Source organism: Notamacropus eugenii, chromosome 2 (genome assembly GCF_028372415.1).
Source record: "Notamacropus eugenii isolate mMacEug1 chromosome 2, mMacEug1.pri_v2, whole genome shotgun sequence".
NCBI classification, from domain to species: domain Eukaryota; kingdom Metazoa; phylum Chordata; class Mammalia; order Diprotodontia; family Macropodidae; genus Notamacropus; species Notamacropus eugenii.
Genome location: NC_092873.1, coordinates 169315786 through 169341030, shown reverse-complemented (window position 1 = coordinate 169341030; position 25245 = coordinate 169315786). Strand labels below are relative to the sequence as shown.

General features: G+C 36.5%; 1 pseudogene; it reads right to left on the bottom strand.

The window, feature by feature from the left end:
• Positions 1-6150: 6150 nt before the first annotated feature.
• On the bottom strand, positions 6151-23123 carry LOC140522879 (heme oxygenase 1 pseudogene; annotated as a pseudogene).
• Between the last annotated feature and the right edge of the window lie 2122 nt (positions 23124-25245).

Genomic DNA, 25245 nt, shown 5'->3' with positions numbered 1-25245 from the left:
CATGTTGTATTCAGTACTTTTAGTGTTAATTTAATTTAATGCTAATTTCATTTAACATTAAAAATGTATTTTTAGTCCATTGTGCTATCAATTTCCATTTTATAAATGATCTCATTCCATTCACATTTGAAGTTATGATCACAAACTGTGAATTTGACTCCATCTTATTTTCTTATATTTTTCCTCTCTTTCTCTGTCTCTGTCTGTCTTTCTGTCTGTCTCTTTCTCTTTCTGTTTCTCTCACTCTTTGCCTCTTCAAAAGTATGTTTAACTTCAGACCACTGCCTCCCTTACTCTGTCCTCCCTTTTATCATCTTCATACCCCTATTCCCTTTTCCTCCCCTTTTCTTTACTGAGTAACTTAGATTTTTATATATAATCAAGAATACACACACATGCACACACACACACACATGCATTCACACACACACACACATATGCTCTTCCTTCTTTGAACGCATACTGATGTGAGTTAGGGTTGAGCATTGCACCACTACCTTCCCTTTTCCTTTCTAATATAAGGTTCTGCCTTGCATACCTATTTTATGTGAGAGACTTTTCTCCATTTAACTCTCCCCCCTTCACCAATCACATCCTTCTGCTTCACCTGCCCCCTTTTTTGATGGTCATCCCAATATAGTAGACTCGTGCTCATTCCTTCACTGTATGTAGACTCCCTTTGACCACCCCAATAATGACAAAGTTCTTAGGAATTACTTATAACATCTTCACATATAGGTATGCAAATAACTTAACTTTATTGAGCCTTTTATGATGATCCCTTTGTGTTTACCTTTTTAAGCTTTTCTTGAATCTGGTATTTGAATGTCATATTTCCTATTCTACTCTGTACCTTTCATCAGGAATGCTTAAAAGTCCTTTCATTAAATATCCATTTTCTCCAGTGAAAGATTAATACTTTGTTTTGCTGGGTAGGTCGTTCTTGGTTATAATCCTAGAACTTTTGCCCTCCAGAATATCATATCCCAAGCCCTCCTCTCCTTTAACATGGAAACTGTTAAATCTTGTGTTATGATTGTGGCTCCATATGTGAATTCTTCTTTTCTGGCTACTTGAAATATTTTCTTCTTGACTTGGGAGCACTGGAATTTGACTAGAATATTCCTAAGGGTTTTCCTGTAGGGATCTCTTTCAGAAGATGATGGGTAGATTTTTCAATATCTATTTTACTCACTGGTTCTAAGCTATTTGGGCAGTTTTCCTTTATAATTTCTTGAAATATAATGTCTGTCTTTATTTAATCATAGTGTTCAGGTAATCCAATAATTCTAAAGATACCTCCCCTCAGTCTATTTTCTAGGTACATTATTATTCCAATGAGATATTTTGTACTTTCTTACTTTTAAAAAAAGTCTTTTGATTTTGTTTTACTGGGGTTTTTTAAGTTATTAATTTTAAGTTTTCAAAATTCATTTCCACAAAATTTTGAGTTCCAAATTTTCTCCCCATCTCTCCCCTCACCCACCCCAAAATGCTGAACATTCTAATTGTCCCTACCACCAATCTGCCCTCTCTTCTAACATCCCTCCCTTCACTTATCCCCATCTTCTCTTTCGTCCTGTAGGGCAAGATAAATTTCTATACCCCATTACCTGTATTTCTTGTTTCCCACTTGTATGCAAGAACAATTCTCAACAGTTGCTCCTAAGACGTTGAGTTCCAACTTCTCCTCTTTCCTCCCTCCTCCATCCATCCTCATTGGGAAGGCAAACAATTCAATATAGGCTATGTATGTGTAGTTTTGCAAATGATTTCCATAATAGTTATGTTGTGTAAGACTAACTACATTTACCTCCATACTATCCTGCCCCCCATTGCTTCTCTTCTCTCTTTTGACCTTGCCCCTCCCCAAGAGTGTTGACTTCTAATTGCTCTCTCCTCCCATTGCCCTCCCTTCCATCATCCCCCTCACCCTGCTTATCCCCTTCTTCCCCACTTTCTTGTATTGTAAGATAAGTTTTCATACCAAAATGAGTGTGCATTTTATTCCTTCCTTGAGTCAAATGTGATAAAAGTAAGATTCATGCTTTCACTCTCACCTCCCCCCCTTTTCCCTCCACTGAAAAGTCTTTTTCTTTCCTCTTATATGAGAGATAATTTGCCTCATTCCATTTCTCGGTTTCTCCTCCCAATATATTCCTCTCTTACACCTTAATTTCACTTTTTTAGATATTAGCTCTTTCTATTCAACTCACCCTGTGCTCTCTGTCTCTCTCTTTATATGTGTATGTGTCTTTGTGTGTGTGTGTGTGTGTGTGTTTGTGTGTGTGTATAATCCCTCCAACTACCCAAATATTGAAAAAAGTTTCAAGAGTTAAAATATTGTCTTTCCATGTAGGGATGTAAACAGTTCAACTTTAGTAAGTCCTTTATGATTTCTCTTTTCTGTTTGCCTTTTCATGTTTCTCTTGAGTCTTGTGTTTGAAAGTCAAATTTTCTTTTCAGTTCTGGTCTTTTCATCAAGAATGCTTGAAAATCCTCTATTTCATTGAAAGACTATTTTCCCCCCAGAAGTATTGTACTCAGTTTTTCTGGGTAGGTGATTCTTGGTTTTAGTCCTAGTTCCTTTGACTTCTGGAATATCATATTCCATACCCTTCGATCCCTTAATGTAGAAGCTGCTAGATCTTGTGTTATCCTGATTGTATTTCCACAATACTCAAATTGTTTCTTTCTAGCTGCTTTCAATATTTTCTCCTTGACCTGGTAACTCTGGAATTTGGCTACAATGTTCCTAGGAATTTCTCTTTTTGGATCTCTTTCAGGAGGTGATCAGTGGATTCTTTCAATATTCATTTTACCCTCTGGTTCTAGAATGTCAGGGCAGCTTTCCTTCATAATTTCATGAAAGATCGTGTCTAGGCTCTTTTTGTGGTCATGGCTTTCAGGTAGTCTCATAATTTTTAAACTGTCTCTCCTACATCAATTTTCTAGGTCAGTTGTTTTTCCTATGGTTTTGTTTTGGGATTTGTTGGTTTCTCATGAAGTCATTAGTCTCTATCTGTTCCATTCTAATTTTTAAAGAACTATTTTCTTCAGTGAGCTTTTGAACCTCCTTTCTCATTTGGCTAATTTTGCTTTTTAAAGCAATTCTTCTCCTCATTGGCTTTTTGAACCTCTTTTGCCAATTGAGTTAGTATATTTTTAAAGGCATTATTTTCTTCAGCATTTTTTTGGGTCTACTTTAGCAAGTTGTTGGCTCGCTTTTCATGATTTTCTTGTATCTCTCTCATTTATCTTCCAAATTTTTCTTCCACCTCTCTTACCTGATTTTCAAAATCCTTTTTAAGCTCTTCCATGGCCTGAGAAAATGGAATATTTATTTTGAACATTTGGCATAAAGAAGCCTTGACTTTTCTGTCTTTCCCTGATGGTAAACACTGTTCCTCCTCATCTGAAAGGATGGGAGAAGATATCTGTTCACCAAGAAAGTAACCTTCTATAGTCTTTTCTTTCCCTCTTTTTGGGCATTTTCCCAAATAGTTACTTGACTGTTGGGTCCTTTGTCAAGGGTATGGTATACTCTTGTAATCTTTGCTATCTCATTTCCTCCAAGGTGGCACAATCAAGTGTGTACACTGGTCTGGGAGCAACCAGAAATTTTTGTGCCCAGAATCTGTGAGTAGTAGAGTTTTCTCTCCACCACCACCTGGCCTCCAGTTCCACCAAGCCAGCACCGAGGGCTAAGATTCAGATAAGCTACTCAGTTCCCCCAGGGGTTTTACCATTCAACAATGGACGCAGGCTGCTGTGGGAGCTGCTACTGCCCTATGCAGCCTCTGCTGCCACCTGAGGCCAAAGCTATGGGAAGACCCTGCTCCCTTCTCAGCCAGCTGAAAAAACCCTCTCACTGACCTTTGGCACCTGTGGATTGAGAGATCTGCAAACAGCTGCTACTGCTGCTGGGGCCTCCTCCCCCAATGCCTGCTGTGGTCCTCCTCCTGGTGCCAAGAAGCACAGCCCTAGGCTGGAAATCTCCTCCATTATGTTGTTCTGTGGCTTCTGTTTCTCTAGAATTTGTTGAGAGTCTTTCTTTACAGGTATTTTATGCGCTGTGGGGGAAGAGTTAGTGTATGTGCATCTTTCTACTCCATCATCTTGACTCCACCAGCTTTGTTTTATTGTTACTTGATATCCCATGGAGCTATTAGATTCTAGTTGTTCACTTTTAATTTTTAAGGGATTATTTTCTCCAGTGAATTTTTTTACTTCCTTTTGCATTTGGCCAGTTTTTCTTGTTAAGGATGTATTTTCTTTGGTGAATTTTTCATTTCCATTTTTTTCAATTCTATATTTTAAAAGTTTTTTTTTATTGTTTAGTGAATTTTTCTTCCTCTTTTAACATTAAGCCAATTATTTTTTAAGGTGTTAGTTTCTTCAGTATTTTTGCACCTCTTTTACTCAGCTGTTAATTGTCTTTTCATAACTTTCTGGCATCCCTATCTTTTCTTTTCTCAATTTTTCCCTCTACCACTATTAGTTCCTTCTTTAACTTTTCTAGGAATCTTTGTTGGACTTGGATCCAATTAGTAGTTTTCTTTGAAGCTTTGATAGTAGTTCTTTTCACATTGTTATCTTGTTCTGAGTTCATTTCTTGATTTTCACTGTCATGATAATAGCTTGTGTTAACAGTATTTTTTAAATTATTTGTAGTCTTCAACATTTACTTCCACAAAATTTTGAGTTTCAAATTTTCATTCACCTTTTCCCTCCTCCCACCGAAATAGAATGTGAATTCTTATTACTCTTTCCCCCAATCTGCCTTCCCTTATATCAGTGCCCCCTTTCTCTTATCTTCTTCCCCTCTTTTTTCTTGTAGGGCAAGATAGACCTCTATACCCCATTGCCTGGATGTCTTATTTTTAATTTGCATGTAAAAACAATTTTTAACATTCATTTTTAAAACTTTGATTTCCAACTTCTCTCCCTTCCTCCCTCCCCACTCATATCAATTGAGAAGGCAAGCAATTTGATATAGGTCATACTTATATAGTCATGAAAAACACTTCCATAACAGTTATGTTGTGAAAGACTAATTTTATTTCCCTTCATCTTATCTTATTCCTCATTTATTCTATTTTTCCTTTTGACTCTGTCACTCCTCAAAAATATTTACCTCTGATTATCCTCTCCTCCCATTTTCCCTCCCTTCTGTCTTCACCCCCTTATCCTCATCCCTCCTACTTTTCTGTAGGGTAAGAAAGATTTTCATACCCAAATGAATTCACAGTAGCCATAGTGGCCATGAATATTCCAGTGCAGTTCCGAATTGCAAAATACAATAGACTGTCCTCATGGAAGACAGAACCAAAACATTTTTTCAGACATCAGAAAGCCAAATTTATCATAGTAACAAAAATCTATGCACAACAGCAATGAAGAGGATAACACTATCCCCATCTTTCCCTGCCAGGTTTCCCACAAACCAGTTCCATTTAAGCAAATCACAGCCAGGCTTCCTTAAACAAAATCTCCAACAAGTGCTTTCACTCACACTAGCCAGCTGTCTACTTGCCTGCATCTTTCTTAGCTCTGACTAAACTCTGAGGGGCAGCTAGGTGGTGCAGTGGAGAGAGCACCAGTGCAGGTGTCAGGAGGACCTGAGTTCAAATCTCACCTCAGATACTTGACACTCTCTAGTTATGTGACCTCGGGCAAGTCACTTAACTCCAGTTGCCTCATCCTGGGTCATCTCCAGTCATCCTGATGAATATCTGGTCACTGGATTCAGGCTCTGGAGGAGAAGTGAGATTGGTGACCTGCACAACTCTCCCTCACTCAAAGCAAAGTCAAGTGCAAGTCATGTCATTATTTCTCTGATGGCATGGCCTTCTTTGGCAACGAAGGACTAACACGCACATAAACTCTGACCAATTTTCTGTCAGCTCTGCTCTGGCTCTGACTTTTCCTGGTTCACCCTTCCTGTTCCACCCATTCAGGAAACTTCCCACCACAGGCTCCATGTGACTTAAGCAGGTCAAATGAACCTATTAATGAATGGGAAAGATCTTCTCATTAATAAGCAAAATTACCTTAACAACAAGCAAAAATGCATTATCAATACAACAGTGTTCCAACCTTAAGCCAAATCCAATGGGAGTAAATTTCTTTTTTTTGGAGTTAAGACAACACTGTTTATTGAAAGTTTATACAGACAGGATCAAAATATCAGCATCTGAACCATGTTATTTAAAAACATACACACATATAGATACACACACACAAACACATCCCCAACAAAATGAGGTAAAAACACCTCCTCATGACCCTGGGGAAAAACACAAATGTGGTGAAAACTGGACCAGACAAAATCCCACAAAAAACTGGCTTCTAACAAGACACAACATTCTGAAATGCAAAAGTAAAAACCAGTTTATAGGCCAAAGGGAGAGTGACCACTCCTGGGTCAAACAGGGGGCCCCAGGAGCTGGTTTCAGCCGGTCATTTCTCAGGGCTAGAAAGTTCCATCTCTTTGGGGGGTTCTTGGTAGGAACTGGGAGAGAGTGCTACATCTGTGAGTGGTCTGTGAGGACCACCCTTTTAAAATTCAAGTCCCTCAGGCCAGAGGTAGGTTGGGGCAGTGCTGTGTGCTCCTCCTCTCTTTCCAGTAAGGGGGAACCTTACCCACAATGACCCTGGAAAACCCATCAAGTGAATTTTCATGGACTGGAAACAGTCTATAGGTTCAGTAGGGGAGGCGGTGGGTGGTTACCCCAGAAATGTCTTTTCTGCTTCATTCACATGGCATAGAACCCCACAGCCAGAGTGGCCACTATGGAGAGGTTGAGGATTCAATGGAAGAGGGACAGTGGGAGAAAAGACTTTGCTGGGGCTTTGGGGCACCAGTCTGTGTGGAAGTCAGGTCTTGTCCTTTGTTGCCAGGTCTTTTCTGAAGTTCCTACTTTCCAGAAATGTTTTTGTTCTCCAAGTTCTTGGATAGCAGCTCCTCTAGTTCCTCAAACATCTGGATGTTCAGGAGGAAGGATGCCTGTGTCTCCTCCACCACCTTCTTCCTGATGGCTGGGTTCATATTGATGGAGTTCATTCAGGAACAGTAAAGTTGCTTGAATTTAGCAGCACTGGAAGTGGCTAGGAAACAGAAGAAAACCAACCTTTCCCCTTTACTGGGGAGTTCCAGGGACTTCTGGGCAATATTCTTAAGGTCTGATCCCCAGAGAGGTCCCCCAAGTGTAGGCATGGGCCACCAGCAACTCAGGGTCAGTGTGGCCCACTTCACAGAGCTAATTCACATTCTTCTCTGTGGCTGTCATGTAAGGGATCTCCTTTCTCCATTGAAGGCCATACCAGAATTCTATGTCCTGCTCCAGGTCAGGTGTGCAGTTCAACTCTCTAGAAAATTAGATGAGGGTGAGGGCAAGGTGGGTCTTGTTCTGCTCCAGTTCCTCTTCCAAGGCCAAATAGATGTGATATAGAGAAGATGCCATCATCTTGAAGTCTTCCTGGGGCACCTTCCCCTTCTGGAAATTCTTCAGGAATTCCACATTCTCAGCCTGGGTGTGAACCCTTTGTGACTTCTTTCAGGGCCTCTGAAAAATTCTGAGGCATGGTGTCCATCTGCTCTGCCTTGACAACTTCAATGATGATCTGCTTTCTTCACTTGCCTCTCCCATCTCTGTCTGTGCTTATCTTGGCCCAGAGTGCCCAAAGCTGCCCTGGGAGTAAGTTTCAATCATTCCATCATACTAGCCCTCGCTTCCCTCCCCTTGCAAAAGTTTTTTCTTGCCTCTTTTTTGTGGGATAATTTACCCTATTCTTTCTCTACCTTCTCCCTATATATTCCTCTCTCATCCCTTAATGTTATTTGTGTAGATGTCATCCCTTCATATTCAACTCACCCTGTGCCCTGTCCCTCCAACTACCCTAATACTGAGAAAACTGTAGAGGGTAACAAATACTACCTTTCCATGTAGGAATGTAAACAGTCCCTTATGATTTCTCTTTCTGTTTACTTTTTCATGCTTCTCTTGCTTCTTGTATTTGAAAGCCATATTTTCTATTCAGCTTTGGTCTTTTTAATCAAGAATTCTTGAAAGTTCTCTATTTCATTGAATATCAATTTTTGCCCTATGAAGTATTATACTCAGTTTTACTGGGCTGGTGATTCTTGACTTTAATCCAACCTTCTTTGACCTCTGGAATATTCCATACCCTCTGATCCCTTAATGTGGAAACTGCTAGGTCTTATGTTATCCTGATTGTGTTTCCAGAGTACTCGAATTGTTTCCTTCTGGCTGCTTGCAATAGTTTCTCCTTGATCTGGCAACTCTGAAGCTTGGCTACAGTATTCCTAGTTTTCCTCTTGGGCTCACTTTCAGGAGGTGATTAGTGGATTCTTTCAATTTTTACTTTACCCTCCAGTTCTGGAATACCAAAATATTTTCTGCAAAGATGATGTCTAGGTTCTTTTTCTTTGATCATGGCTTTCAGGTAGTCCAATAATGTTTAAATTCTCTTCTGGATCTTTTTTTCTTGTCACAGGAGCTTTTAACATCATGTGTCAACATCATTTACATAAATTTCATATTTAAGAAATACTAAAAAATGTATAACACTGGCCTGTAATTTGGACTAAACTTTCTCTTCTAGGATTAAAAGTGCAACTAGGAAAAACAGAGAAGAGGCCTTATAAACAATTTCAGGATCGTTTTCCAAACCAATATGTTCAACAACTGAATTCAGTGGACATGCTAATAACTGTCTGATACAACAGCAAGTAGAATGGATATTTACTAGGGCCAATCTCATTTCTTTAGAGTGAAAATTGGCATTTCCTTAAAGTTAAGTACCTTACACAGTTTTTGTAAATTTTAGTCTGATGTCACTGTATATTTCATCCTCCTTAAGAGTAAAAAATAAAATTTAAAGCATTCAGGCATATTGGTATAAATAAATGAAGTGCATCACAGAACAGTTGTAGACTGTGTATAACATGCACCATTCATATACATTTCACCTGCATAAATGTAAAGTGCCTTTCTTGTAACAAGACATGAAATACAAAATTTCACCAAAAAAATGTGAGTCATTTCTCAATACAGAGTGAATCAGAATGACAGTAACTTTGGCAGTTCATTTTACAAAGTTATTTTCCAAAATGCAAATATTTCCTTCATTCTGGGTCAAGCCCAGAATGAGATTTCCAAATGCAGAGTCCTGAGTTATGAAGTATCCCAAAAAATGTGCATAAGCATACTCTAAGTCAGCCTTCTGCTGCACAGCAATGTGCTGCTGTTGAGCATGAAGATGAAAATCCTTATTAAGGGGGGCCTGGAAAGGGCAATGCTGACTCCAAGATGATTTGTTGAAGATTGACTGCATAAGTAATTTCCTTTTCTCCTTGTCTACCAGGATTACTTCTCAGTTCTTATTTTGAAAATCCTGATGTCATAAGAACTCAAAGTGGGGAGAATCTGGCAGAGATCAGTCTGTGTTGGTGCCATGTATATTGCAGGATAGTAGGGAACTTTCTGAGAACAGTTTGGTCAGTACTGAATGATGTTTTCCTGGGGGTGGTAATGAGCTAAATCATCATTCGGAATCTTGTCCAAGAGAATTTGTTGCCATACTTCTATTAGCTGTTTAATTCTCTTCAATGGCAATTAAGGCAGTTAGGTTTAGAATGACAAAATAGTGCACTGCAGGGCCATAGAGTGCCTACCCTTTGGAGAGTCAGATGTTGGAGGATCTCATGACTCTGCACCTGTCAGGACAAGTTCGAACCCTCAGCATGGCTCCTCAACTCCAGTCCCTCCACCCCACCATTATCCCAGCTCTTCCAACTCCCTATCCTTGATCTTTCTTCCAGGTCAATGTTTTTCCAATGAGATGTTTCACATTGTCTTCTATTTTTTTTTTATTCCTTTGGTTTTGTTTTATAATTTCATTTTGTGAGTTCTGTAGCTCTATAATTTTAGAGCTATTTTTAAAGGTATTTGGAGGGGTTTGGGGGAGACCTAAACCAAGTCCCTGCTTTTATTCTGCTGTCTTGGTCCACCCCTCAACAGGATTTTAATTGAGCCTATTTTTTTTTACTTGAACTTTATGTTAAAGTTGGAATCTACTTCTCTGGATGTAGAGAGGCACTCAGTTAAGTTTCAGCCTTTTCTTGCTGCTTTTTTCAGAGCTAGGTCAAGGGCTCTACAAGTTTTCAGTGCTTCCAAGGTGGTATGATCTGGGGAGGAGTCTCTCCTTATCTGAATCTGACCTTTTCCAGGTAGGGACTCTGATCCCTGTAGCCTCAGTTGCTAGCATTCTTCTGTGCTGTGACACTATGATAAGTTCTCCTGTTCTGTAACCACAAGTCATATTGCTCTTTTCTGCTTTGTAACTACAACCAGTGATTCTCCTCCCTTGCAACTAACAATATGCACTTTTCCCCCTAAGAACTGTGACGCCAAACTGTATATGGACAATAGAGGGCTAATAGGCACCAGCTGCAACCATATCAAAAAAGTGCTCCTTGTGATTTCTTTCTGACCAGTTGTGGGATCCCCTACCATCTCTGGTCTGAGAGATCCTAAAACTCTTACTGCTACTGCAGGTGCTGCTTTTGCTTTGCTCTGGGACAGCACTCAACAGGGTTGTACTAAGTTTGACAAAATGTCTCAGTGTGAATTTTGTTGGCTCTGATTCTCCAAAATTTGATTTGAGGATTTACCATAAAGTTCTTCTGAGAGGCATATTGAGAAAGTTCAGGTGGTGACTGACGAGAGCCAAGATGGTGGAATAAGTAGCAAATTGCTGTAACTTTCCCATTTTCACTTCCAAACAGCCATAAAATAGTACCCCAGAACAAAGCTTTAAACAGCAGAGTCAGCAGAAAGATGGGGTACAGCAGCTTTTAGCACAGATACTTGAAAGATTGGCAGGAAAGGTCCATATCCTACCAGTAAAAGAGGAGCACAGTTCAGGAGAGGAATGAAAGCTCCACCTCACCAAACCACCAGGAGATCATGAGACCCAATAGAGGAGGCAAAGTAACAATAAGACTCCCAATGTGGCCTAGCATAACCAGGGGAACCAGCAGACTCCAACTCTGAAACCCACCACATGCTTCAGTGTATACGTAAGGAATCACAGAATAACCTCACCTGGCCTCAGCACATACCAGACATCAACATTAGGACTACAGCTCAGCATCAGGGTAAGATGCCAGACCCCTTCAGCCTCCAGCCCCAGGACATGAGGTCAAAGTGCACAAAGCCAGAGACCAGGCCTCTTGACCCTAGGACAAGCCATGACACAGTCCAGAAAAATGAGCAAGAAGCAGAATCAAACATTGACCATAGAAAGTTACTCTGATGATAGGGAAGATCAAAAAAAAAAAATTCAGAAGAGGACAACATTGTTAGTATATCTAAACCTAAAACCTGAAAGTGGAATATGAATTCATCTTAAACCTAAAAGACTTTCTTGGAAGAGCTCAAGAAGGATTTTAGATGTCAAATAAGGGAAGTACAAGAAAGAATCAACAGTTTGGGAAAGGAAGTACAAAAATGGACTGAAGAAAACAATGCCCTAAAAAATACAATTGGACAAAGATTCACTGGACAAAAAAAGTAGAATTGATAGTGGAGTAATCAGTAAGTTGCTCTCACCCTCAGTTATAGACCCAAAAAACCCAGAAAATCCTGGAATAGTGAAGCCAGAAGAAAGATGGGGTATGGCAATATTTTAGCTGAGGATACTAGGAGGATTGATAGGAAAGGCCAGGGATAAGGCCCATCTCAATGGAATGATGGGAGATCCTGAGCTCCAGAGTGGAAGAGCAGGTAAGGACCAGCACCAACCACCACCATGAGCTCCAGTTCAGTGTCAGATAAATGGCTAGACAATTATAACCTCCATCTGCCAGCAACTAAGACCACAGCACACAAAACCAGTAACCAGATTTCTAGCCCAAGAAGTCTTGGACAATGTGCCCTGCACCCCAGAAGCAGAGACCAAATTTAAAAGCCAGAAAAATGGTGAACAATATGAGCAAAAAGCAACAAAGAAAAACAATTAGTATAAAAAAAATCTTGGTGACAGGGAAGATCAAAATGCAAATTCAGGAGAGGGAAACGCAGTCAATATACACACATTTGAAACCTCAGAGGGAGAATGGGAACTGGCCTAAATCCAAAAAAGCCTTCTAGGAAGAACTCAAATTATAGTTAGGTGTAGAAATTTAACTTGTCCTATAGGCAGTTGTAGGGGAAAGGGGAAAGAAAAGAGAGAGAGAGATAGAAGGGAGGGAAGAAGTAGTAAGGGAAAAGGAAAAGAAAAAAGGAGAGGTACTAGAAGGGCAGTCATCAAAAACAAAACTTTAATGAGGAGGGAAAGGTATAAAGGAAAAAGGAGAGCAAAAATGAGGAGGAGGTAATAGGACATAGAGAAAGATAGTAATCATAACTGTGAGTTTGAATGAGATGAATTCATCCATAAAACCAAAGCAGATAGCATAATGGATTAAAAATTGTAATCCTACAATATGTTGTTTATAAGAAACACATTTGAAACAGAGGGAAACACATATGGTAAAGGTAAAAGGCTGGAGCACAATATATTATGTTTCAACTCAAATAAAAAAAACAGGGGTAGTAATTCTGATCTCAGACAAAGCAAAAGCAAAAATAGATCTAATTAAAAGAGGTAAAGAAGGAAACTAAAGCCTGCTAAAAGGTACAATAGGAAATGAATTAATATCATTATTAAACATATATGCATTATGTGGTATGGAATTCAAAGTCTTAGAGAAAAAATTAAGGGAGTTATATTAAGAAATAGATAGCCAAAAAAAAAAGTGTCATTGACCAAATGGAAAAGGAGGTACAAAAGCTAAAAAAAATAATTCCTTAAAAATTAGAATTGGACAAATGGTAGCTAATGACACTATAATACATCAAGAATCATTCAAACAAAATCAAAAGAACGAAAAAAAAATAAAATGTGAAATACCTTATTGGTAAAACAAGTGAACTGGAAAATAGTAGCAGAAGAGGTAATTTAAGAATTATAGGAATATCAGAAAGTCATGATCATAAAAAGACCTTGCTCAGCATCTTTCAAGCAATTATCAAGCAAAACTACCTTATATCTGAAAATCAGAGGGTAAAATAATTATAGAAAAATATCCATCATTCACCTCCTGAAAGAGATCCCAAAATGACAACCCCAAGTAGTATTTTAGTTAAATTCCAGAATCATTAGGTCTAGGAGAAAATACTGCAAGCAGCCAGAAAAAAAATACACAGAACCACAGGATTACAGAGGATTTAACAGCTTCTACTTTAAAGAATTGGGGGTTGAGGAGGGTATATTGGAATATGATATTCTGGCAAGCAAAGGAGATTTCATTACAAACATGAATCAACTATCCAGGAAAACTGAGTTTAATCTTTTGAGAGAAAAGATGAATATTCAATGAAATAGGGGACTTTCAACCATTTCTTATGGAAAAAAAACTGAAAAGAAAATTCGATCTTCAAATGCAAAACTCAAGAGAAGCATAAAAAGGTAAACAGAAAAGAAAAATAAACATTTGATATTCAATATCATTAAAGTGGTATATGAAGTTATATCTCTACATTGGAAGATGATACTAGTAACTTAGAACAATCCATCAATGAAATCCCAAAGGAAAAATCTCCAGGGCCAGATGGATTTACAAGTCAATTCTACCAAACATTTAAAGAACAGCTAATTCTAATACTAATTTGGAAAAACAGGTAAAGGAGTAATTAGTAACTAGATAATGAGTAGACTTTGATGTGATAATAAAAATTAAGGAGTGAAAATGGATTGTACAGTGAGAAGAGGAAAGGGGGAGACAGAATAGGGTAAATTACATCACATGATGATGTGCAAAGCCCTATTACAGTAGAAGGAAAGAAAGGAGAAAGGCAAGCATTATTTGAACCTTATTCTCAACAGATTTGGCTCAAAGAAGGAATAACATACACATTTAGTTGATTATAGAAATCTATTTTACCCTATAGGGAAATAAGAGGAGAAAGGGAAAATAAAAGAGAGGGGGTACATAGAGTAGAGGGTAGATGCTAGGAAAAAAATAGTAGGGGAAAGGAGAAAGAAAATGGAGGGTACCTAAGAGAAGGGAAGGCAGATTTAGGAAGGCAAAACACTGATGAGGAGGGAAAGGGTGGGAAAGTAAAGTGTGAATGGGGGGATATGATGGAGAAAAACACAGTAATCATAAAAGTGAATGTGAATGGGGATGAACTTTCCCATCAAACAGAAGCAAATAGGAGAGTGGATTAAAAACCATAATCCTCCAATATGTTTTTTACTAGAAATACATTTGAATCAGAGAGATACACACAGAATAAAGGTAAAGGGATGGGACAATTATATTATGCTTCAGCTGAAGTAAATAAACAGAGGTAGCAATACTGATCTCAGTGAAAGCAAAAGCAAAAATAGATATAATTAAAAGAGATAAGGAAAGATACTACATCTTGCTAAAAGGTATCATAGACAATGAAGAAATAACAATGCTAAACATATATGCAACAGGTGGTATAGTATCCAAATTCTAAGAGGAGAAATTAAATGAATTATGGGAAGAAATAGGCAGAAAATTGTATTAATGGGGGACCTCAACCTCCACCTCTGAAAACTAGATGAATTTAATCACCTCCAAAAACAAGAAAGAAGTTAAGGGGGTGAATAGAATTTTAGACATATTAGATATGAAAGAACTCTGGAGAAAAATGAATAGAGATAGAAAGAAATATAACTTTTTTTCCAGTGGCATATGGTACTTACATAAAAATTGACTACATATTAGAGCATAAAATTCTCACAATTAAATGCAGAATGGCAGAAATATTAAACGCATTCTTTTCAGATCATGATGCAATAAAAATTTCTTGTCATAAAAGGTCATGGGATGATAGACTAAAAATTAATTGGAAACTAAATAACCCAATTCTAAAGAGAGTGGATCAACCCAGCACAGAAATAATCAATAACTTCATCCAGGAGAATGGCAGCATACCAACATACCAAAACTTATGGAATGCAGACAAAACAGCTCTTAGGGGAAATTCTATACCTCTAAATGTTTGCATGAATAAAATAGAGAAAGAGGTCAATGAATTTTTCATGCAACTAAAAAAGCTAGAAAACCAAATTAAAAATTCCAAATTAAATACCAAATTACAAATTTTGAAAATCAAAGGAGAAATTGATAGAAATTAAAGTAAGAAAACTGGTGGACTAATAAATAAACCCAAGCTAGTTTTACGAAAACAAAGCAAAAAACAATTGGCTAATTTGATTAAAAAGAAAGAAAACTGACTTATTAGTATCAAAAATGAAAAAGGTGAATTCACTACCAATGAAGAAGAAATTAACACAATAATTAGGAGCTATTTTGTCTAACTGTAAGCTAATAAATCTGAAAAGCAAAGCAAAATGGATGTATATTTACAAAAATATGAACAGAAGAGGAAATAAAATCCTTAAATAACCCCATTTCAGAAAAAAAAAAATTGAGCAAGCCATCAATGAACTCCCAAAGGAAAAATCTTCAGGGCCAGATAGAAACCAATTCTGCTAAGCTTTTAAAGACAGCTAATTCTAATACTAATTTGGAAATACAGGTAAGGAAGAAGTCCTGCCAATTTCTTTAAATGATACAATATGCTGGTGATAACTAAACAGGAAGAGCCAGAAGAGGGAAAGAAAATTTTAGAAGAATTTTCCTAATAAATATTGATGCAAAAATGTTAAATAAAATATTAGCAAAAGTAGAGCAATTTATCCTGAGGATACCGCACTACTACCAGGTAGTATTTATACTAGGAATGCAGGGATGGTTCAGTATAGACAACTAATAATAATTTCAATAAGCAAAATAGATCATATCAATAACAAAATTAACATAAATCATATGATTATTCCAATAGGTACAGAAAATCTTTTGACAAAATACAGTACCCATTTATATTAAAAAAAACACTAGAGAACATAGGAATCAATAGAGCTTTCCTTAAAATTATAAGTAGCATCTATCAAAAATCATGAGTAAGTTTTATATGAAATGGGGATAAGCTAGAAACATTTCCAATAACCTCAGAGGTGAAACAAGGATATCCATTATCACTCTTATTCAGTGACTCAATATTGTTAATCAATTTTGCATTAGAAATGTTAGCTTTGGTAATAAGAGAAGAAAAAGAAATAGAAGAAACTAGAATAGTCAGAAGAAACAAAATTATCACTTTTTGCAGATGATATGATGGTATACCACAATTAGAGAATCCTAGAGAGTCTAGCAAAATAACTACTTGAAATAATTAACATGTTTAGCAAAAGTTGCAGGATATAAAATAAATTCACATAAATCATTAGCATTTCTATATATTATTAACAAAGCCCAGCAGCAAGAGATAGAAGATCAAATTCTATTTAAAATAATTGTCAGTAATATGAAATATTTGGGAGTCTGACTGTTGAGGAACTCTATGAACAAAATTACAAAACACTTTTCACATAAATAAAGTCAGATCTAGATAATTGGAAAAACGTCAGTTGCTCATGGGTACTTGAGCAATAAAAACAATAGAAATCGCAATTTTGCCTAAATTTATTTATTCAGTATCATAATAATTAAGCTACCAAAAATTATTTTATAGAACTAGAAACAATAATAAAATTCTTCTGGAAGAACAAAAGGTCAAAAATATCCAGAGAATTAATGAAAAGAAATGCAAAGGATGGTAGCCTAACCATACCAGATCTAAAAATGTATTGTAAAGCAGCAATTGGTACTGTTTAAGAAATAGAGTGGTACTGTCTAAGCAATTGATACTGTCTAAGAAACAGAGTGGCAGATCTGTGGAATAGTTTAGCTTCAAAAGACACAGTAGTCAATAACTACAGTAATTTGCTTTTTGATAAATTCAAAGACCCCTGTTCCTGGGATAAGAATTCACTATTTGGCAAAAACTTCTGGGGGAAACTGAAAATAGTATGGCAGAAACTAAGCACAAACCAACACCTTACATAATATACCAAGATAAGGCCAAAATGGGTACATGACTTAGAAAAAAAAAAGGGTGATACCTTAAGCACATTAGGAGAGCAATGAATAGTTTAACTGTCAGAGCTATTGAGAAGGGAAGAATTTATGGCCAAATAAGAGATAGAGAATATTATGAAATATAAAATGAATTATTTTATTACATTACATTAATAATTTCTTGCACAAACAAAACTAATTAAACTAAGATTATAAGGAAATCAGAAATCTGCAAAATAAAATTTACCGACTATCTCTGATAAAGGCATCATTTCTGATATATATAGAGAATGGAGTTAAATTTATAAGAATCCAAATCATTCCCCAGTTGATGAATGGTCAAAGGATATAAACAGTTGGTTTTCAAATGAAGAAATTAAAGCTCTATAGTCATCTTAAAGTGCTATAAATCACTATTGATTAGAGAAATGCTAGTTAAAACAAATCTGATGTACCATCTCACACTTATCAGATTGGCTAAATGACAAAAAGTAAAATCACAAATGTTAGAGAAGATGTAGGAAAATTGGGATACTAATGTGTTGTTGGTAGAGTTGTGAATTGATCCAACCATTCTGAAAAGCAATTTGGAACTATGCCTAAAAGGCTAAAAAACTGTCCATCCCCTTTGATTCATAAATATCACTACTAAGTCTATATCCTGAAAAGATCATATAAAGAGAATAACTCACCTGTTCAAAAATACTTATAGCAGCTCTTTTTGGTGGCAAAGAATTTGAAACAGTGAGTATGCCCATTAATAGCAGAATGGCTGAGCAAGCTGTGTCATATGAATGTAATGGAATATTTTTGTGCTATGAGAAATGATAAACAGATGGATTTTCAGGGAAAAAAACCCTGAAAAGTCTCACCTGAACTGATACTATGTGAAGTGAGCACAACCAGGAGGACAATGTGCATAGTAACAGCAGCACTGTGTGATGATCATCATTGGTAGACTTAGCTCTTTTCAGCAACACAATGATCTAATAGAATTAGAATAGAGAGATGATGGAAAGTGCCAACCACTTGCAAAGAAAGAACTATGGGGTCTAAATGCAGATCAAAGTATATAATTTTCTCTCTTTTTTTTCCTTTCTCATGATTTTTCCCTTTTGTTCTGACTCTTCTTTCACAAAATGACTAATTTCGAAATTTGTTTAATATGATTACACATGTGAAGCCTATATCAGATTGCTTGTCATCTTGGGAGGATATTAGAAAGGGAGGAGGAAAGAAAAAAATTTGCAGCTCAAAATTTTATAAAAGTGAATGTTGAAAAATAAAAAAAAAAATTCTGGTGGGTTGCTGCCTGTACCTGCCATCTTGACCCCATTAATCATACATTGAAGGCTAAAAGCCAGTGTTGGGGACATGTTGGGATGCTAAAAATACTCATTAATACATTATGTTGAGAATCAGAGACAGTAGATAAGCAATTCAATTCTCACAGTGTTACCATGAGAACAGGGTATTCGGATCACATATCTTTTAGAGTATTTATAGGGAAATGCAGAGACACATATTCATATATACATATACATATATGTATACATATACATATACGTATATGTATATACACATATATACATATACATACATATATACATATACACACATATATTTACAAATATGTTTTATATGTCTATGTACATGCACAGCTGTGTATAATTATATTATCAACCTTCATAATATTAAAGAGGTAGATTTAGTTCTCCATATCTATTATTAATATAGTAAAATAAATTGTAGGGTAGATCATGGGGGCTATGAAGTGGTAATGTATTAACAAAGTATTAACACTCAGGGGTTCCCTTTTCAAAATGCAACCAACTTGCTTTGATGGAATTAAAGAGAGTAACTTCATTTGAAGAGCAAAAACTGGACCAGGATTTGCAAGGGAATTAATCTTGGTTTAATTTTTTATTAAATTAATCTAGCTAATTGTGGAATGAATCCACCAGATAGAATTACAGAATGAGCTATATGAACTGCCTATGGTTTAGTTGCCTGCAGACAAGAAAGAGGATATTTCTTTCTCCTTCCCCTACTTGACACCACTGGTTATACAGTTCTGAAGGGGAGCTCTTTAACCAGTATGAGTCCATTCAACTGGGGGCAACAGAAGCAAACACTCTAGACAATCATCAATACAGAGAGGAAGCCACTTGGAGTAAATGGATTCGAGAAGCACCATCTCTGGTAGAAACTGGAGTATTTCATACTCAAGAGAGATCTAATTCTTGTAATTGAGTTATTTTGTAGAGGGAAACCTGGGAATACAGCTGAGTAACCTGGCCAGTAGAGATTCTGTTTCCTAGACAGAGTTGTTTAAGAATTGTTTAAAAAGAGAATGGACACTGGGACTTTCTATTACCATACTTGTAAATTTTCTTGGCCACTCCGTTTTCTAAATATGTGCCTCACTAATAGCTCTAAAACTTTGTTCCCATTCTACATGTCCTATGTATTTGTGGGATAATGGTCCCCAGGATTATGGGTGGAAATGTTTTTTTATTACTAATATTTCTATTATATTGTCTTAGTAAATGCTTTTGCTAACAGATAATTGCTTCTACTGATTAAACTATTAGAGAAAAGCATTCTTATGGAGAATGGTAACCTATAGTGTCAGAAGTCCAATACAATATTTTCTCAAATGACTCTACCTACAAATGTAAGTAAATGTTGAAGGACCAGTTCCTCATCTATATGTGTATGTGTATGTGTACATACATATATTGTGTGTGTATGCATATGTTATAAACCTTGGCTCAAAGGGACATTTAAACAAGACTTTTCACATTACTGGAGACTGATAGCTGTAATGCTCTTTTTCTATGAGAGGGGCAGACTTTTTGATAGCTAAAGAGAAGAGAAATCTTAGTCTTCTAGCTTTGAAAGAGGACTAGTATGACAATTTCTTCATGTGTTTAAAGGGAAAGAAAGACTGGGTAGAAGCCTGCATATGGAAGAGTGGACACTTCAATCATATCCCTTTGCTTCAGGAAAATTTTCCCTTGGGTAAAATTTGAGACTTCTCTCCTGGCTCATTTGAGTTATTTCACACCCAATGGAATAGCTCATGAATTCTGTGAATCATTTGGTATATATTCTCATTTGAATATTTTCTTTGATTTCTCTTTGCTACTTTTTTTGGATAGATAAGGTTACTTGTTATTTGATAGGTAGGTTCTAAGTGGAACTTGCATGTGGTAAAAAGAGATTCAAACGCAGGATGTATGGTTTCAAAAACTCTTTCCCCATTAAGAGATAGCTATCAGGAGCAAAGCTTGACCAACAGCATTTTTCTAGACTAATAACATTTAAGAGAGCAAACAGATATTTTTCTAAGCAGGTAACCCCTATATCTAAAGAAGACAGAGTGATCAGTTTCTGGTCCCAACTTTTTGCTTCCATTCTTGGAAGAGGGAGGGGGAAAAAACTACATGTATTTGTCCATACTTCCCTATGAGTATCATTTGGATAGACCCACATCGAAACAATGTAATCTGCTGGGCACAACAAAGTGTACCAACATCACTGTATGTATGTATATATATATGTATTTATACATTCACGCATATATGTGTCCATCTAATTTCCTTTAAAGATTTGAAATGTTTGCTTTCAATATTCTTAGAAATCTAGTAAATTTATCATTTTCAACGTTTGGAAAAAATTAAATTCTATAGAACATTTTGTAAGTTTTGCAAAATTGTACTCCCATCTTTTCCCCAAATGGCTAATCATATAACATAAAGGTGGAGAAACTCTATGACAACTGGTCATTGTTATCTCTTTCCATCTAAGCAATATTCTTAATCAATTACTAGATGTGTGCACCATTACTCTTCTCTAGTAGCCAATGTTTTGTGGACAATATGATATTCCACCAAGTATGAATATCCTCTTTCAAAAGTCTGCGTTACTCAATCATAGATACACATTAATTCTTATGGCACAGTTTTTGTTAAATATTGAATCTGATTGCAGATATAATAACATCTACCCCAATTGTTTCCTAATGAATCAAAAATATTCCATCTCATTTATTATCAGAAACTTAATTCCAGTAAGCACATAGGAGGGTTTTCAAAGAATTTGACAGAATTTACTCCTCATATCATTTAAAAAGATAAGAAATGAATTCTTCTGACTTGGAAGCTCTGTGGTTAAAGCATCATTTAGTTAATAAATATTTATGGGGTATGTATAAAGAATAGGAGACTTAGACTACGTAATGCCTTGGTTCCAGTCTCATCGCCACCACTTGATATTCACATACTGAGAGAAAATTGTTTAACTTGTCTTATCTTGTTTCCTCATGTTTATGGGGATGAAAACAACAGCTCTACCAGTCTCCCAATGTTTTGTGAGGTTCTAAGACAGGAAAATTTTGTAAGCTATTAAATAATTTACAGATTTGACTTTTTAAAAAGAAATTCAAACTGGTTATCACAGCAAGACCTTAATCTCAACATTCTCAAAACATAACTCATTTTTTCCTCTCAAAATGCAACCATCTTCTAAATTTTCCCATTTCAGTTAAAAGCAATTTAGACAATTAAAATTGATTTTATTTACTGAGAAAAGTTTTATTTTTGATTTCAAACAGAGGTACAATCTATTTAGCTATCAAGGACCTAAAGTCTTTTCTTTGCATTTGATTACTTTAGAAGAAATAGGGGGAAAACCACCAGTGTTTGGATAAACTAGAAAAAAAAAAAACCTGTTTTGGACTCCTTGTCATTAATAATGTCAAACAGGGACAGGAACCTCTCATGTTCAGAAAAGAAACTGGGAAACAAAACAAAAAAGGAAACAAAACAAATGCATCTGAACCCTAGAGCCACAGGTCCTTATATTTCCCTGTCTAGGAACATTTTTTTTTTCCAGAGCCTGGAGTAAAAGAAGGATTGGAGAAGAAAGCTGTTCATGCAGGTTAAGTGTTTCCAGCTATGGGGACTGAAACCCTTCAAAGGCAAAGAATCAACTGAGTCATTACTGTGACAAGCAAAGTAAACAACCCCGTATTTGATGAGTCTGCTTTTTGGGGTCAAATGCAAAACTCTCTAAACTATAGCTTAACAACATGAGGCTTTAGTCAATCCATTCCATTTCCCAAGTGATCTCTATTAAAAAATAACTTCTGATGTTTTATTGGATTTGGAGAGATAATCTAGATGGGAATCCCTGTTTTGCCATTTACAAACAACGTGACCATGGGCAAGTCACTTCAGTTACCTGGGCCTCACTTATCTCATTTGTAAAATAAGGAAGTTTGGATCAGATGCTTTCAAGGGTCCCTTTGGAATTTTGTGATTTTATGTCATCTCCTGGTGAAACTTGAAGGTGTACCTGGATTGAAACACATTTCTTTACTCTTTCGTAAGTTACCCAATTGCTTGTTCAATCAGGTTAAACATAAATCAATCACTCTTCCACCTTGCTGAAGACAAAAAAATCTGAACTATGGAAGAGACAAAAAAGAATAAGACTATGTACTGTAAAAAAGCCTTGTGACTATGTGGCAGGAGGGACATGGTTGGCAGAACGCCAGACCGCAATCCTGGTCCAGACAAAACTTCGGAATATGTATCAAACACCAGGTTGACTACTTGCATTGCAAATAAGTCATCCTCTGTAATTAAATATATGATGTTATCATTCACTTGATTTTGGGCCCAAGAAATCCACAAAATCCAGAATTGAGTAACAATACAAAAATAAAAACAAAACTCTCAAAACCTCTGCATTTCTTACTGAAGTCTTTTATTTTCACTTTTTACAAACTGGTAAGTGAAAACAAATTCGGATCCTTAACACTTGACTTCACCTGGGCCACGTAGTAAAGGACATTTGACAAATATTCTGTCAGGAACGTGTGCCACTTTCAGAAAATTGTGCCTTCCACTGGTCCCCACAATCACTACTCAGCTGACTCATTTTAGTTCTCAACACAAGCCTGCAAACCTCCAGGAATTTTGCGCTCTATTCTTAAGCCTGAAGCCCTTTGAAAGTGTCCTGGACTAGCAAGATATCTTGGCATCATGTTTCCGCCAAAGCTGTTGTTGCCATAATTCTGGTCTCCACTCTTGCTCCAAATTTCTCAGTCACTGTGGACTTCCGGACAGCTAGCTATTGGTCCAGTCTTTGGACTCTTCCTGGCTTTGCTCGCTGGTATCTTTATCCTCCTACTTTCTACTTCAACCTGAATGATGGTCCCATTAATGACCACTTTTATTTTCCCTGTATTCCTGTTCCAGTCTAAGTTTGTGCTTGCTCTTCTTAATCTTCCACTCCCCATCTTACAAGAATTTTATGTGTTTGATATTCAGTGCTTACTGAAGACACTGCTCTATAATTTGGCAAAATCTATAAGGAGAATCAGGGGGTAAATTTAAATAAAAAATCTTAACACTTATGGGTGTTACAAAGATTACCTTGAATCCTTGCTCCTATGTCCCACTAGTCCCTCTTTATATTCAGGGCTTCTTAATTTATGCTTTAAGGGTTAATCATGCACCAGATTCTTAACATTATTTATCTGAAAGGCAGGAGAACTCAATAAGTCCACAGTTCTGGTAGCTTTCCCATGACTCTGTGCCCTGACTCTACCCTAGTCTCATCCATTGTGGCTAACTATATAAGATAAGAAGATTATACAGTATTTCTTTTCTTTGATGCATGACACATAATGATATCAATAATAATAATAATAATAATAATAATAGCATTTGAGAAATTTTTGTTCTGCAGTTTCAGTAACTAGCTCTGTGTCTAATTCTTTCATACCCCTAGAAGTTTCTATACCCTGTGTTCTATGCTTTTTCCTTTGCTACTGTCCTATCAGATGTTAATAATCATCTCCTAAATCTGTGACTTGATTTCCATTACCTACCAAAAATCTTCCTCATACTGCTTTCTTATTTTTATGGACCTCAGCTTCCTGTGTGACACCGTATTATCTGAATGTCTTTACCTATCCTATTTGATAAACCTTTGCTGCTTACTGTAGGGCTGACCCTGTACTAATCACACATCCTATAGCCCTAAGGTTTCTTAACACTTTGCCCAAGACTTGTGACTTCCTCCTATTGCTTAATCTGTGGAACATTCTAGTTCACTTGCCCCACAATTGTGTCTCTAGTTCTGACAGTTCCCATATATGGCTTTTTCTGTCATCCACAGAAGCTTGATATTGGGAGGTCCTGTAAATTTTCAATTTTACTATTTCTCAAAACTGAGTTTACTTTTTTGCTACTTCTCTCCATCAAGTTTGAAGAAATGTTAGGGCTGTGTCATGTTTGACATTTTTGTCATCAGTCAGCAAACGTTTATTAAGCACTTGTTATATACCAGGTGCTTTAGTAAGTGCTTTTACACAAGGAAAGGAAAAACCCCCTCAAGGAGTTAATGATGCAAAACAGGACAACATTCTACAAACTATGCACACGGGAAATATATAGTATAATTGGGGGGCAAAGCCCTAGCAGTAAGAAGAAGTGGGAAAGGACTCCTGCAGAAGGTAGGGTCTGAGATGAATATTAAAAAAAGACAGGGAAGCAAGGATGAAAAAGAAAAGAAAATTTCAGGGACAGACGAAAGCCGGAGAAAAGATTACTGTTTTTTTCTTGAAAATAGAAGAGGCAAGTTGAGGAACTTATGCATGTAAACATTCTTTTGTTTTTTTCTACTGAAATTTGTGGAGTGTCCAACTTCATGATATTATGAAGAAGTATAGGACTGACATAATAATGCTGATTTGAAATGGGGGCACACACACAGGGTAAAGGTAAAAGGTTGGAGAAGAATATATTGTGCTTCATCTGATGGAAAAAAAAGCAAGAGTAGCAATCTTAATCTCAGACAAAGTGAAAGCATAAATAGATATAATTAAAAAAAGATAAGGAAGGAAACTAAATCCTGCTAAAAGGCACCATATACAATGAAGCAATTTCATTACTAAACATGTATGCTCCAAGTGGTATAGCATCCAGATTCTTAGAGAAGTTGAGGGACTTACAGGAAGAAATAGACGGCAAAATTATACTAGTGGGGGACCTCCTCCTCTCTGAACTTGATAAATCTGACCTCAAAATAAACAAAAAAGAAGTTAAGGAGGTGAATAAAACTCTGGATAAGGTAGATATGATAGATCTCTGGAGAAAACT